Below are 15,366 nucleotides of genomic sequence, written 5' to 3' on the forward strand. Positions count from 1 at the left end.
ATATCTAATTGATGCATATTTATATGGAGACATACACACATAATTCTCAGGGAAACAATGGCATGTGTCATCTATTCAGACACATTCAGTAACAATTTCACACAAAGAAAGTAAAACAAAAATGTGAAAATATTAACAGCATGGACTGACCTGTCGTTAATAAATTGAGCATATACAAACGCAAAGATCAAACCGTGTTTAAAAGGAGACCTATGATACTTATTATTTATTTCTCTTTTAAGGGAACTTAAATGCTTTTTTCTTTTATTTAACTTGGACATTTTATATATATACTGTATATCTTTTATGTTTATAAAATATTTTGATATATGCTTCTGTATATGCTTTTTAGTGCTTCCTTGTTAGTTAAAGGAATAGTTCACCTTCAAAATGAAAATTCTGTCATCATTTACTCACCCTGTTGTCATTTTAAACCTGTGTGGTTTTCTTTCTTCTGCCAAACACAACAGAATATATTTTTTAAAAAGTTGGTAACCAAAAACCGTTGGTCCCCATTGACTTCTACTGTATGGACACAAAACCAATGCAAGTCAATGGGGACCAATGGTTTTCTGTAACCAACATTTTTCAAAAAATATCTTCTTTTGTGTTCTGCAGAAGAAAGTAAGTCATAAAGATTTGAAATGACAAGGCGGCGTGTAAATAATGACTGAATTTAATTTTAAAGGTGAACTATTCCTTTAAGTGACTGCATGGAGCCAGTTTAAAAAATCAGAATGATCCATACTTGATAAATGATCAAATGTCTCCTTGGACTAGGAAGGAGGTTTGGATTTCTGAAAATATATTGTAAAGGAATTTTATTTTAAAAGCTCAACCTTATGATATGGCTGCTGTGAGGTAATTTTTTTTTTAATTTTAAAAAAGTACTAATCTTACCAGTGATCTTAATTGCATTACCTTCAAACTTCTCTCTTCAAATCACCACCACTCCTTGTCAGTCTGTTAAAACTCTCTCTCACACACAAGCACACAGGCTTACACAGTGTTCCCTGGCTCTGATCCTGTGTAAGGGACTAACTCTGTTATGTGTGTAATGGGGAGAGTTGTGCACCTGAAGGCACTTGTCAACACAGTATCCCAGGAGCTGGCAGCAGCCGGGGCCCCCGGTCCACACATCTGCTGTATCCACTTCCAATGTGTGCACATATCAAAACACACAAACCATTCACGCACACACACACACACACACACAAATACACAGCATCCCGTTGATGCGAGTGTGTCCCATTTTGATTTTCAGTTGCATGTGTGTTTTTGTCAAGATGCATAGATTTTAAAAAGCTGATATCATTTGAGCCACTGAAAAAAAAATTGTTTAGAAAATTGTGAATAACGGTTTGTATTATTTTACTTCACGTGTGTAACAGGGACGTTCTCAGGTTGCGGCTCTTTCCTCAGCCACTGGAAAAACTAGTCGCGCTCAGACAGCCGCACACGTAGCATTTAACACAGCATGGGTGCGCGTTTGCACATCTCAACACCTCACATTACTGCGCTCATCTGTGCAATTGCATTCCTGAGACAGCTGCAAGTTCCTGCCCACTTTTGCTTGTGCGCATTCTAGACAACGCTCTCCTTCAATGTCACCACAATTACACAACACAGGAGCGCGCTAGGTCCGGTCTGCAGGCGTGAGGTAATAATTGGGTTGTATTTTATGGTTTGTGTATTTTAAGATTGTGAGAAATGGCTCCACTGAATAAATCATTCATACGTTTAGAGTGATTACCGAAGCGAGAAGAGGGAAGCTGGATCGCCCAAGATAGATTACCCATAATGCATTTCAAGAAGGCAACTAATTAGCAGAAGAAAGGTCAAGTAAAACCAGAAAGTGATTAGAGAGAGGAGACATGAAAAAAGGAGAGAAACCGTAAGAGAGAGAGAGAGAGACACACACACCGACACAGACACAGAGTGAGATGTTCTCTCATCTCACATACATTTAGGCACTTTTGGAACGTGGCCAATTTATCCCCCGCTTCTGTAACCGAAAGCGGTCGCTTTAATATTTAATGAAATGCTTATGTTGTGGCACCTGGACGCATCCGCATCCATGGCGACCCGTTGCTTCCCAAGTGGGCCATTACTGTAGCCATTTGCAAAGGGCACGGGCCTCTCTATGCCCGAAATGATGCCAGTCTTCCGGAATCTGCCGCAACACAGCAGGGGACGAGGGGGCGTTGCTGTACCCATCTACCAGGAGGAAGAAAAACAGAGGAAAAAGATCAAAAACAACAGCCCGACACTGCACCCAGAGCAAAGCTACGCCCACAGCCAGACTTCTGCTGCCCACGACACCCTGAGATTACAGCACGCTGCCAACGCAGGCACGGCGGAAGCATTTCCTATGGTGCATCTCTCCTGTCAGCACCAAAAACACGGCTTTACGCTGGCTCCATCTTCTCGGTGTCCCCCCTCCCCCTTAATGACCCAATGCATCAATACCTTCAGCCATCAACAGAGAGCAGATGTCCTACGTTAGCGTATCCTTGGCTGGGATCGGGAGCGCTGCTTTAAAAAGCATTAGTCTCTGGGTCCTGGACGGCTGTCTCGCCACGGCCTGCCACCCGCTTCCCACTGGCAGGTGATCCCAGGGCCTAATGGAATTTAATTACTTCAGCCACATTAATCACGGCTACAGTGGAGCACCCACTATTTCATCTCCACTCTTAGGGGTTATTAGTACAAATACACTGTCAACCTGCATTGTGGAAGCCGCATTTTAGATGTCATCGCCTGTACATTTATTAAAATCTATATCAATATCCTTCAGCGGACACCATCGTCCCCGGTCGTCTCCCGCTCACATTAGGGTCTTCAGACGAAGTTTCCTGGTATCAGGTGACACGAGGTCTAAAAAAGTTTTTCGTTCATTAATTCTTTTCTGCCACTTCTGCCCGTCGTTTGTCGATTGATTAGATGTGGCTGGCAAGGACAGAAGAGCGGCGTTTCTAGACAACACGCTGAAATAGAGACTTCATGCCTTGACTCTCTGAGGTGTCAAAAGCTTTACCCCATTCATTATATTATTAATGGTCCAATTGAGACAAGCTTTTCTTTTTTCAACACAATGGCACAGTTAATGTTTCATAGATGGTGTCTGGCGACATTTATGTAGTCAATTCTCATTTTTCATCTTTTGAAATACTAATCCCTAAAAGCATTTTCAGGAAACAAACTTTTAAAATATACTTGTTGGTAAAAGTTTAATTCTGCGGAGAGGCTAAAATCAAATATATTTTTAAAGTTCTAACTAAACTCTCTATAATAATTGTGGTGATTTTGATGGAGTAAAACTGGATAAGAGCTATCAAATTCTACCACCAACATTCAACCAGCGTAACCAGCAAATTCTACCAGACCAACTTAAATTGGCCTTTAAACTCAGATTTATTTCCAAAACCACTCTCCCAAGGACCAGGTGCTAGTTTGTTCTGGTTTAATTATTATTTCTAGCCTTGAAATCAAAATCAATAAGTACACCCCAAGCCCTCTTTATCCTGTTTCATGTATTTCATAGTAAAATGAAATGCCACAAAAGGAAACTGTGGAATTTGAACCCTGCTGCTCTGGAAACTCGAAGGTCAGGGAAATTAATTTGACCGCCATCTGAGCTGAGAAAGAAAAAGTAAAGCCACAAAAAATATTTCTACAGAAGCTAATTCAACATTTGCTGTGTTCCATATGGTTTCTGTATCTTATGCATAAGCTATTTCACCAACCTGCATGTGAGGATTGAAGCGCAGCACTGACAGCTGAACAAGACAAGCAACGAGAGCTTCATCTTCCTGCAGAAATGCGCAGAGTTCATGATCTGAAGCTCTTGACGCTGATCTCTTTCTTACCCAGCAACTTCCGTGTATTATTCTATGTGTGACACAAACTTTCCAAGCAGGTTTATCAACACCTAGAAAATATAGCATAATCTAGTGCACTCTACTCAAAGACATAAATTAAAGTTTCAATTTTGTTTCCAAAAAAATGAAAATGTCTTGCCTTTACTTTTTCAACAAAATAAAAAATTTGAAATTTCTTCAAATACAATGGCGTTTCATACTGACCAGCTGTTCCAAAAGTTAAAAATAAACCACCACTAAATAGATAATGCAGATTTGCAATGACAATTTTTTTTTAACAATTCAAATCAATGTCTGTTTATGCAATACACTTGTTCTGTGCCAAGAAATAAAGATTTTTTTAAACCTAAAATAGATGTCCATTCAAAGCAGATGCAGACCAAGAAATAAAGAGCTTAAAGCTTTGCTTTGATAAGAATATATCTATCAATAATGAACACATATATTATCTGGATCAGAGAGCTTGTTATGGTGCTTGCAACCAGACAATAGTCAGAAGCCTATGGCACCGACAAGACAATGTAGGCGATTTCAACAAAGGCGTATGAACAGTAAGGCCTTGAGCTCCGGGGCATATAGATTACTCTAAGCATATGCATGTGTACATGTCTTGTGTTTGGTGGGGAGTGTTATTTAGGCTCAGGTAGCCAAAGAAGCAGCTGGTCCACAACAGTGCAAAGAATTCTGGGTGCGAGAATGCGAGTGGTGGAACCCTCTGGATCCCTGCCACTCATCTGGCCACCTTCCTAAGCAGGGCAGAAAATCAAACAAGTAGGAAAGAATTAAATAAAAGCGAGAAGAAAAATGATTTCTTATAAATAGCAGGCTTCGCCAGAAGGCATAGGAAATGAGAGCAGCGAGGCGCAGGAGAGGAGTTTGAGCTTGACACGGGTCTTAAAATTGAGAGGGGGTGGAATCAGGGACCTATTGCGCAAAATGGCTCCAACCAAAGCAAGGATTAGTGTTCCTGCCTCCACAGCCAAGATTCTGCAGAACAACTAATCACCTTCAAGTTCCCTCGTTTTTTTCTCACTGGCTCTCTCTCTCTCACTTCTTTTCTCTCTCTCTATCCTCTTTAAAGTATCATTTCACTCCTCACAGCCATTATGGCTAAAATTAAGCAGAGAGTGTTCTGCCAGCGCCGATTAGACACATCCCTGGATCCACGCTGAGAAGAAGGTGTCATGTCAGTTACGGCTCCGAGAAGAGACGTGCTTCTACGTGACGGTCCACGCGGGCAGACTGAGAAGACAACGCACATCTGCGCCACAGCGAAACGGCTTGTGTGGAGAAATGATTTGATTTGGCTCCGAAGACTAAAATAGCATGCGGCAATTAGAAACGAGGATGACTATCATGAAAGGATTTATGCAACAAAGCTCACAGATTGTTTTACGTCAGTGTGCTAATAGAAACCAGGCATTTTCTGAGTGTTCTACAACTATAAATAAACACTTTTTTTTAAGTTAATACAATTAAAGTTGTAAAGGCATGCAGTGATCAATTAGCTTAATGCGAAGAAACAAACAAGGGTCTCTTTGTTCTTGTTTTTGAAATACAAAATGCAGACGTCAGCAAATCTCTACACTAAACATTCACACTTTAACACAGTTACAGACGAAGAAGAATATGAAGTTTATAATTAGCTATCGCAGGAATGCACAAACGAATGAGCATGTACTTCACTTTACAAGCAGACAGTGTGTTTGCACACACCTGTCTGATGTGACATTCTGCAGGAGATCAGCATCTCACAAGCATCAATGCACATGCAAATGATGGCGATGGTTGTGATAAAACAGAAATGTTATATTCAGAACAATCTCGAAATCTGCACCAGCACTGCAAGTTTAAACAGGTTTAAATTGGCCACATTCAACTTCAAGAGTTGTGTTCGACCTTTATTTTCTGATATAAGGCAAACAGAACGTGAATATAGAGGAAAATAGCTGTGTGGTTTTACTCTAGTTCTATCTAGACGGATGAAATGGGCCCTGCATACTTGCAAATGACTGGGAAATATGCAAGTAATTTACCGTTAAATTCCATAACAGGAAAACCTAATTGTACAGCATGTCCAGCGTAATTGAATTGTTCTACATGTGCATTACTGTTATGGAAATAATATGGGCAGGAGTGATAAGAGATTGAAAGCACAGTCACTAAAAGGAGAACAAAATTATTAGACAAAAAAAAAACACTCTCTCTCTCACTCACTCACACACACACGCACGCACGCGCACGCACACGCACGCACATTGAAAAGCTATTCTGTAAAATGTGCCATGAACCGAATGAATAAAAATAAACCGTAATAAAAACAATCTTAATTGCGGTTTTATATACTTTTAAAAATGCTAATAAAAACAAAGACATTTAAATTAGGCACAATGACATCAATTGTTAATGATACATTTAAAAATAACATTAGCAACATGTGTTTTTATTAAATACAAGAAACAAAGTATGTTTAAAAAGTGAAGAACTCCCTAAATATGTGCCAAAATCTGAGTAACGTCTTTACCTACCCTAAAACTTCATTTTGGCTGCCCAGACTGTAAAGACCTCCCTCTGCTGGTCAGACACTGAAGTGCAACTGACCCTTATGGTCTCCTGATGTGGCCTCTGACATCTAACCAGGACAGCAGCCTGTGGTAAACCAGGCTATCAATCTTATTAAAGAAAGATGTGTTTATGTGCCAGTGTTTTTTGCTCAGATGTACAAATTCACCATAATGGTTGTAGTTAAAACACACCCTCTTCCTTTCAGGTATACTACCATACATACATGTTGAAGCATGAATTAATTTCTACATAATTTACACATAAACACAAAGACAAATTAACACCAACATTCTGAATTACACTCTATAGATCACTGAAATTCTATCCAAATAATCACTGCACTTGGAAAAAACTAACTTGCTTTAATTCTGCTACGAATGTCTTTTGATTGATGCAAATCACGAGTGCAGTAATATTGGAAAGCTCATGAGTGATAATGGGAAATAAGGAATTTAATATCACCAGTGTTTCTCAGAAGTGCTAAATCTACATTTTTGTTAAGCTGACTAAATAAAAAAATCTCATCACATCACTCTGAAACAGTGGAATAGGCTAAAAATAATGAGGCTTATGATCTCTGGCTATCTCCTGACAGCAGGTTGTTTCAGCAATGATAGGTTAAATGTAATTTCTCTATTGTTTTCATTCAGACATCGCAATGGTGAGGTCCTTTCATGATGACAAACTGATGGGTAGGAAACTTCATTTCAGCTGGAACGTCTCACAGATGTGACAATACCCCCCTTTGTTGCCAAAAGAGTCGAACTGCTTTGAACTGGCGACTGACAAAGTAGAGAAGCCATTCCAAATTCAAATGTAAATTGTTGTTACATACACATTTAACCCTCTAGCCACTGCACTGTCCTATTAAGTGATGGAATTCTGAACTCATGTTGCCCTCTTTTGGCTGGCATGTGAAACTGCAGATTCTTTTGAAATAATTACAATGCCTGCTGGATAAATATGGGAAGGTATTTAAAAAGGGATAAAAGTGTAATATCATGATACGCTTAGTATTTAATTCCAGCAGTGAAAAACGTAAAATATGAATGTAAGGTTTTCATTCAGCTATATGACTCTATTGGAGATATACGAGTTAAGACATTGTGGTTTCTCTACATATAATAAATATACAAATAAGTGCATTAGAATAGTATATGAACTTCAATGCCCTCAAGGACATGAAAATTAAATTTTGAACTTCACCAGGCTCCAGTAAACCAACGCCACCAAAAACATCATAGATAAAAAAAATGACCAAGATGACACAGAAAAGTGCTTCTCACTAGGCCAGACTACATTCAATTCCTTCCTCAAATTATCAGTCTCCTCATTATTACTGCTCATTTTATACTCACTCACTCTCTCTCTCTCTCCAGTTCCTTTTCTTTGTCTCTCGCTCCTCCTTAGAGCAGCAGGTCACTCCAGCAGGAACAGGAAGTATCCGTCCTCCGGTCCAGACATAACCCCTCCATCAGTTTCCCCGGAGCTCACCCAGCATTCCAGGCTTTGATTTCCCACTCGTCTGCAAAGATAGGAAACAAACCCCAGCAAAGGGAACTTTCAGTGAATATCCTTTTCAGCCTCCACAACTATCTGTTTTGCTTTCTCCTTTTTTCCTCCCTCGTTCATCTCCGAGCTGGAGGAAGTGAAGAGGTGGGTAGTTTATTCAGTAATCTCCAGAATGGTTGATCTAAATAAAGATGCTCTTCAAATTCCATTGTATGTCTAATGGTCTATCACAGAGGGAGGATTACTGATCTGCTTTAAATTCAAAACAATGCCGAGTGGGAAGGAGGAGTGGAAAAACGACTTTTGTGGTGACAGATGCACTATGGAGAATTTCGCTGCCTCATATTTCAAGCTGTTAAAACGGACTTGTTTAAAAGGCCTGTACTGCCCAATATACAGCGGTAAATAAACGATCGGAGCGTGGCGATAAGCGACTCTTCCGCGTGCACTCTCTCCCCTCAGCCGAATCGATACCGCCCGTGCGGCATATCATTCATCTCATAAGTATAATGAGTACTTGTGTTATTAATCTCATCTTTATACCGGGGTAATATGATAGTTAATTCAGCTCAGTTGAAATGAATGAAAATAAGTTAATCACAAACGCATCGCTTAGGAAAATCAATTTCGGCGAGATATTCTAACAACAATACGTATAGGCAATGAGCCCTAATTCTATCATGCATAGAAACCAATATTTCTCTCTGTTCATCTGACTAATATATAAATGGGATTTTCACACTCTTTTCTTCTGTGAAAACAATATAGATTTTGATTTGCTTGCGAACAATTTTAATAAAAAGCTATTGATGGGATATTGATCGTTCAACTCGCAGCACAGCTCATGGGCCCAGCATGCAACAATCATTACACGCGTTCATTTCTGCTCATATGGTCAATAAAGACTCCGTATGCTCTTGGCCCTTTAAACACATGAGGGCACTTTTTCTATACTATCCTCAACATCAGCCAGAGAAGCGACTCCGGTTTACTCTGACATCCGACCGTGGCGTGAATCAAAATATAATAAAACATTTTCTAAAGCTGATCTGTTTTTCAAATGTCACAAGGATGACGTGCTTCACATCGACTTTATTTAAACTAAGATCAAGACAATATATTTTGCCTGCACACTATGATTCCCTCCATTGCTGAAACTTCGGCGGTATACAGTAAGTAAATTGATTTGAAGACTGGCCTGCCCTTTCTTCGCTTCATGTTTTCCAAGAAACACTTATATATATATGATGTAGTTGTAAAATTTGTGGCATCCCTCAAGGTTCTCTAAGTGCTTCCTTGACTGCTCTCCAGTCTGCACTGTACCTTTCTCCAAGAATGTGATCTCTGCACTCTTAAGATCTTATTTATCCTCGTGTCACTTTGTAAAATCTTTATTCTTGTGAACATATCTTTTAAATGCGAGAGGCACTGGAGTAACGGCAATAAAAGATTGGCGAGAGATCAATGCTGAACGCATTACGCCTCAGCACAGAGACCTGGCTTTAATAATCAAAAAATTGATCCATTAAGCCCAACCTAATTCTTTCCCAAAACGGTAGAGGTGCTTTGTTTTCTACACATGGTTATGTGGAGAATCGCAATTTTTCACAGAGGCTCTGGTCTAACAACAAAATTTCAAAGATCAAATGGGCTCATTAAAGGGATAGTCCACCCAAAAATGAAAATTCTGTCATGAATTACTTATCCTCAAGTTGTTCCAAACCTGTATGAGTTTCTTTGTTCGGTTGTACACAAAGAAAGATATTTAATGTAGGCAACTGAGATTTCTGGGGCACCATTGACTACCAATGTAGAAAAAAAACTACTGTATATTTTTTGTTCTGTTAAACACAATAGAAGGAATTTTGAAGAATTTAGGAAAACAAACAGTTCTGGGGTCCAAAAATCTATGTTGGTAGCATTCTTTCAAATATATTTCGCTATGTACAACCAAACCAAGAAATTTATACAGGTTTGGAACAACTTGAGGTTGAGTAATTCATGACAGAATTTTCATTTTTGGGTGGACTATCCTTTTAAAGCTAGATATAGCCCATATATATTCAACATATGCCTTCAAACAATGTCTTAAATCAACCCAATTAAACATTTATTTTATTGACCCATTCTGACCTCAAACATTTAGCAATTTTTTTTTCTTTTAATGTACTCAAATTACACTGGGACCAAAATTACTTGTTACAATGGTATTACAATAGTAATATCCAGATTTATCTCCACACATTATTCTACTTTGAGTACCTAAATATATGAGCAAACCCTTTAAAATCCTGCTTTAAAACATCCCTCCCATTCAGCATAATTGCAGAACATACATTGGGCGGCTCTCTTGGGAATATCCACCCCTCCCCCATTCACGTGCTAATTAAAAAAGATACTTAATAAAAAACCATTAAAACCCAACACAACTCATCTTTCTTTTCGATGGACCCCCAAAAACATCTGCTAGAAAATGTAATTGAATTTTCTTTAATGACCTCAAAAAATAAGTTCTATCTGGTCTACAGCGACTACTGAGCGCCATCCTTCATGTACAGAGCAGAGACTGATGTTAGAGCAAAAAGATTTCTTAAACCTTTTCCTCCATTCTGTCTTTTTACCTGAAGTGACCTAACATTTACTGAGCCCTTCTCAGATGACTGCGAGCATTCTCAACACATACTTCAAAGGTTACCGGATGTGCCCAATTCAAGGCTGTAAGTGAGAGTTCCACTTTTGACACGAGGATTTACCAAAAGAGATGAAACCTTATCCACACCACTCTGATGAGCTGGAGCATGTGTGTCTATTCCGCTGTGTAGAAGCAAGCAGCCAGGTTTAAGAGTTAAGGGGGTGGTGGGGAGGCGGATGAAAAGGAACACAAAAGCGGTAAACAACCAAAACCCTCTGAAACGAGACCCGCGGCAGAATCGCACGGACCTCGGTGGATGCGTAGGTCGAGCATCGCGGCGCAGAGACATTTCCTCCTCACCGTGTCCCTGGGCTGCCGCCGCAACTCAACACCGGCGATATCGATCGGCTTGCTAAGCCTCCACCAACCTGGTCAAACCCGAGTCCTTTCTGATATTTACCCATCAAAGTATTCCCTTTTGCTAGCTCTGCCAACCCACAAGACATGGAGGGGGAAAAAAGTCAATTATATACAACGTGCTTGGTTTCCCCTCAAGGATGGAATCCACCCTTTCTAATCCGATCAATTCATGTCAGACAGGGGGCTGGATTCAGCGCTATCTCTGAAGTCCTGTAATCCAGGCTAAGTCTTCACACTGCCTGCCTCACCTCCACAAGAAAAGGGTTTGGTCCGGAGCGTGATACAGCAAATTAGTCTCAGTGTACATTCAGACACGCTGCAGTGGATGGGTGCCAGCGTGCTAACAACTAAGCATAATGGGATAAGGTGCATTCAAGTAATTCTTACACCAAATTCCTGCTATACTCAATGCTGCAGTATAGTGTTTGCCAACCTTTGTTGTCGTACAATACGTTCCACTTAAAGCCTCATTAGTAAGTACTTTATCAACCCCAGAAATGTGTTTCTAACTTTTTCACAAAATTTATTTGGATAAAAATAAAAGTATAATTAATTAGGTGGAAAACAGACTAAGCGTCATTCACACTAATTTTAAAAATGTGCACACAAATAGATTTTCTTTTGTAAAATGACCGTTATAAAACAGATTATTAAAAATCAGCAGGTAAGCATTTAAACTAGGGATGCACCGATATGTAAATTGTGGCCGATAACAGACAATTCTTTAACGTTGGTAGCCGTTAACAGATATATTGTCCGATATACATTTTCTAAATATTAATGTATTTTTTCAGTATGCTTTTGTTCCTTTAATTTACACATTCATAAATATCTACATACTGCACCTACATCAACCATGTTTTGCTCATAGCAGTAAGTGAATAAATCACGACAGAAAGACAGCACTGTACTGGATTTTTACTGAGCAGAGGCTTGTTTTTCCGGCTGATGACGCAGGTTCCAATGACGAACGCTGCATTTTTCGTTTTGTTCCAATAGGATAGCGTCTACTCTGGCGGGAGCTTTCGTCACCGTCATTTGCCAGAAAAACAAGCCTCTGGTTCACATGCATTCGAGACATGACGGAAGCTAGACATCAACGTTAATAACAATGTGTCAATATGGATATTTCTCTTAAACAAACGCATCGATTCGCTTCAGAAGACCTTTGTTAAGACCACGGAGCCTTGTCGAGCAGTTCTTTGGTCGATGGATGCACTTTTTGGAGCTTCAAAAAGTCAACACCCATTCCCTCCCATTCTACCGCTTGGAAGTAAAATGATACGTGGTTTTATAACTTCGACTGCATTGTTCCTCATGAAGAAACCCATATTCAGTTAGGATGCCTTGAGGGTGAGCAAAACATCACAGATTTTAAATTTTTGAACTACCCCTTTAAGAACCCCATCGATACACAGACCACTGGTTGAGGTCTTAAAAAACTGCTACAGTACAGTGATTATTTTTACCTTTTCTATCCCGGTTTGACTTTTAGCCACTACTGAACTTTATCCAAGCACTACAGTATATAACTTTGAAGTATTTGGCTGGTGGGGAGACATGGGATGGAGTCCCATTGCAGACATGCGAAGCCTAACGGCCAGTGCACACAGTAAATGAGCAGGAACGAGGAAAGAGTGCTGGGACACTTTAATTTCCACTGACATATTGTGCCTCGTGTACATTCTGAATGGCTCCATAAAGAAAGCGTAATGATGGTCCAGGACCCTGGCCAAATAGTTGACATGCACTGTTTCCCTGGTCAGCTCAGCACCAGGTTTGATGCGTCTCATTACTACACCAGTCATTCAAATAATGGGCAGCTATGGGAGCTCTGGTAAAGCTGCAACTACACACATGCCAAAGACTACATCACAGCGGTTAACTCTCTCTCTCTCTCTCTCCCTCTCTGTTCAGTGAGCACAGGTGTCCAGCACTGGGAATGAAGATAAACACCTAAATGTTGTTTTTTCTTGTATAATATAATATAATATAATAAATGTTAAGCATAACAATAGTATGGTAAAAAATAATTCATACATATAATAAACTGAAGGAATTTTGGATCGCGCAACGCCCTTAAAAGGATCCCACCAATCTACATTAGGAATAACAATATATTTTCAAAGCGATTCGTAAACTGGCATTAAAGCTTGTCTACCACGACTGGAACAGAACAATAGCTCCTTATTCTCATTCAGATGAATGCATGGCAAGAAAAGAGAGGCGCGATAAATCGGCCACCCCTGCTCCTGTCTCGCTTCAAAAGAATCTGTTAGAGAGAGAGCGAGAGAGAGAGAGAGAGAGAGAGAGAGAAAAGCAGGGTGCAAGACCCACACGATGTAGTTCCAGCCAATTGCATTCCGGAGAAGTGACCATGGCTGGAGATAAACAATGCACAATAGATCACTCTCCTTAAAAGGTATAAAAGAAGGCAGGCACCGCAGGAATAAGGCAACAGCGGGGAGAAAAGAAATAATCCGCGTTTCTCCTGAAATTCTGAAAGGATAATTGTTTAAATCCGAAATGCAGGACTGCCATGATCGGCTGAAATGATCTGCATGTGAAGGGAAAAGAATCTCTCTCCCCATGTGGGGTTGCCAGGCTCACCCTCTCCAAACCACGGTCAGAGCCAAAATCGCTTGAAATTGTTCCTCACTGTCGCAAACATAAAAGCATTTAACACTCACCCATTGTGCGGGAACTGATCACTCAAGCACCCCATCAACACAAGCCAGATATTCCTTCCACAGATATGTAAACAGCCCACTAAGATTTCTTTGTTTGGATTTTGAAGCTGGGTAGGTTTGCCTTTGCTGCGCTTGCTTTTACAGCTTAGAAGCAGGTGGATGACAAAACATCAATCTCTCCAGGCACAATGTGTAGCACGCACACGCTTGACACTCTACACAAGCAATATACAATCACACACTCCAGCACAGTGCTTTCAGCTTTAACGCTGGGTGTATTTGCTTAAAGGCAGCTTTAGAGAAGAACTGCATATTTGATCATTTTTGGACAAAGAGAACATTGTGCTTATTACACGATGTAAGGTTTAATGACAGTAAAGTAGTAAAAACAATACAAAGACATTTGCATTTATAGCAGTGCATGGCAGAAAGTGAAAAGAGATTCAGTGTTGCCAGAGGAAACTAGAGAACTAAACAGCTTTATAAAGTATGGGGGAGGCCAGGGAGTGTTGTAACTCTGGGTGAACTGAACCATCTAACATTACATAATAACAGGAGGATTACAATTACAATTGTACATGGTTTACATCAAAGTTGTACATTTTTGTCAAATGTATGGTTACAAATCACGTTAATGATTGTGAAATTTGGAATTATAAATCAGCAAGTCCTCATGTTTAATTAGATTTTTACAACAAGCTAATTTTCACTTACATGGTAAAAATGGGTGGTGATTGGGGATATCATACAGCAATAACCAGAATAAATAAAAAAATGAGATACGAATTTTGTTTTTCGAATTGTAAAACTAGGTGACAAAAGTTTAAAAATAATGCTAACTTTAAAACATTAATGTTACTAATGATTAAGTAGCATAAAAACATTACACGTAAGTTATTTATTAGCATTGAAACAAGTGTCTCGAGGTGTCTTGAACGCAGCACAAGTGATAGAATTCTAAACTAATGTGTATCAAAGAAATATGGTAACGTTAATTGGATTCATGATCAATGTTATAGATGTTAAAAATGTGTTGCAACACTCAATGACCCTTACACGTGTATATTATGGTTAACTGTCTGTACAGTATGCATCATTGACAACAATTACGATAATTGGGGCAAAATGGGGCAGTAAATCTAACTTACCTGTTACAGCGCAATACGCATCCTTTCGTTGGTTTTGTTGACGGCTTTAATTAAAGACACATTTCAGACTTTGCACCCTTGAATTGGACGCTGTTACCAAACGAAAGAAAGCAAAATTGTTCTTGTTGCTGCTGCTGTTGTTCTTCTTGTTGTTGTTGTTGTTGTTTTTATGGCGTTTGGCATATAACGTGGTTCGAATTAAAAAATTGTTTGGCCATTTGTGATCACGTGATACGAGGTAGAGCGTCCCGTGATTTATTTTTTTAAGCTGAGGTCATTTATGTGATTACATGGTTTTTTTTACCTATTGCTTCAACTTTAACTTACCTTTGTTTATACCAACTGGAGGTCCTTACTTTTTTCGATTTTTAATTCACAACAAGAGAGTATATTCGATTGATTAACGCATTAAAATGAAACATTTGACATTAACAATAATTTTATCAATAGTTTTGCTGTACTTATATATATGTGTGTGTATAGTGTAAAAACAACTGATAGCGTGTTTTTTTTACTTT

The 15,366-nt window shown here is 39.3% G+C and overlaps 1 long non-coding RNA gene across 2 annotated transcripts in view; it reads right to left on the reverse strand.

The window, feature by feature from the left end:
- Window positions 1-13,870, reverse strand: part of LOC130559497 (uncharacterized) — a 108,607-nt gene extending 94,737 nt beyond the window's left edge. The window contains exons 1-2 of one of the 2 annotated variants that reach the window (XR_008963585.1): window positions 13,701-13,870; window positions 7,809-7,971 (exon numbers count right to left, since the gene is read on the reverse strand). This is a non-coding gene — a long non-coding RNA (uncharacterized LOC130559497). Of the gene's footprint in view, window positions 1-7,804; window positions 7,972-13,700 lie in introns of both variants that reach the window. The other variant, XR_008963584.1, reaches the window with a different exon arrangement.
- Window positions 13,871-15,366: the final 1,496 nt, after the last annotated feature.

This window comes from Triplophysa rosa, linkage group LG9 (assembly GCF_024868665.1).
Source record: "Triplophysa rosa linkage group LG9, Trosa_1v2, whole genome shotgun sequence".
Taxonomy (NCBI): domain Eukaryota; kingdom Metazoa; phylum Chordata; class Actinopteri; order Cypriniformes; family Nemacheilidae; genus Triplophysa; species Triplophysa rosa.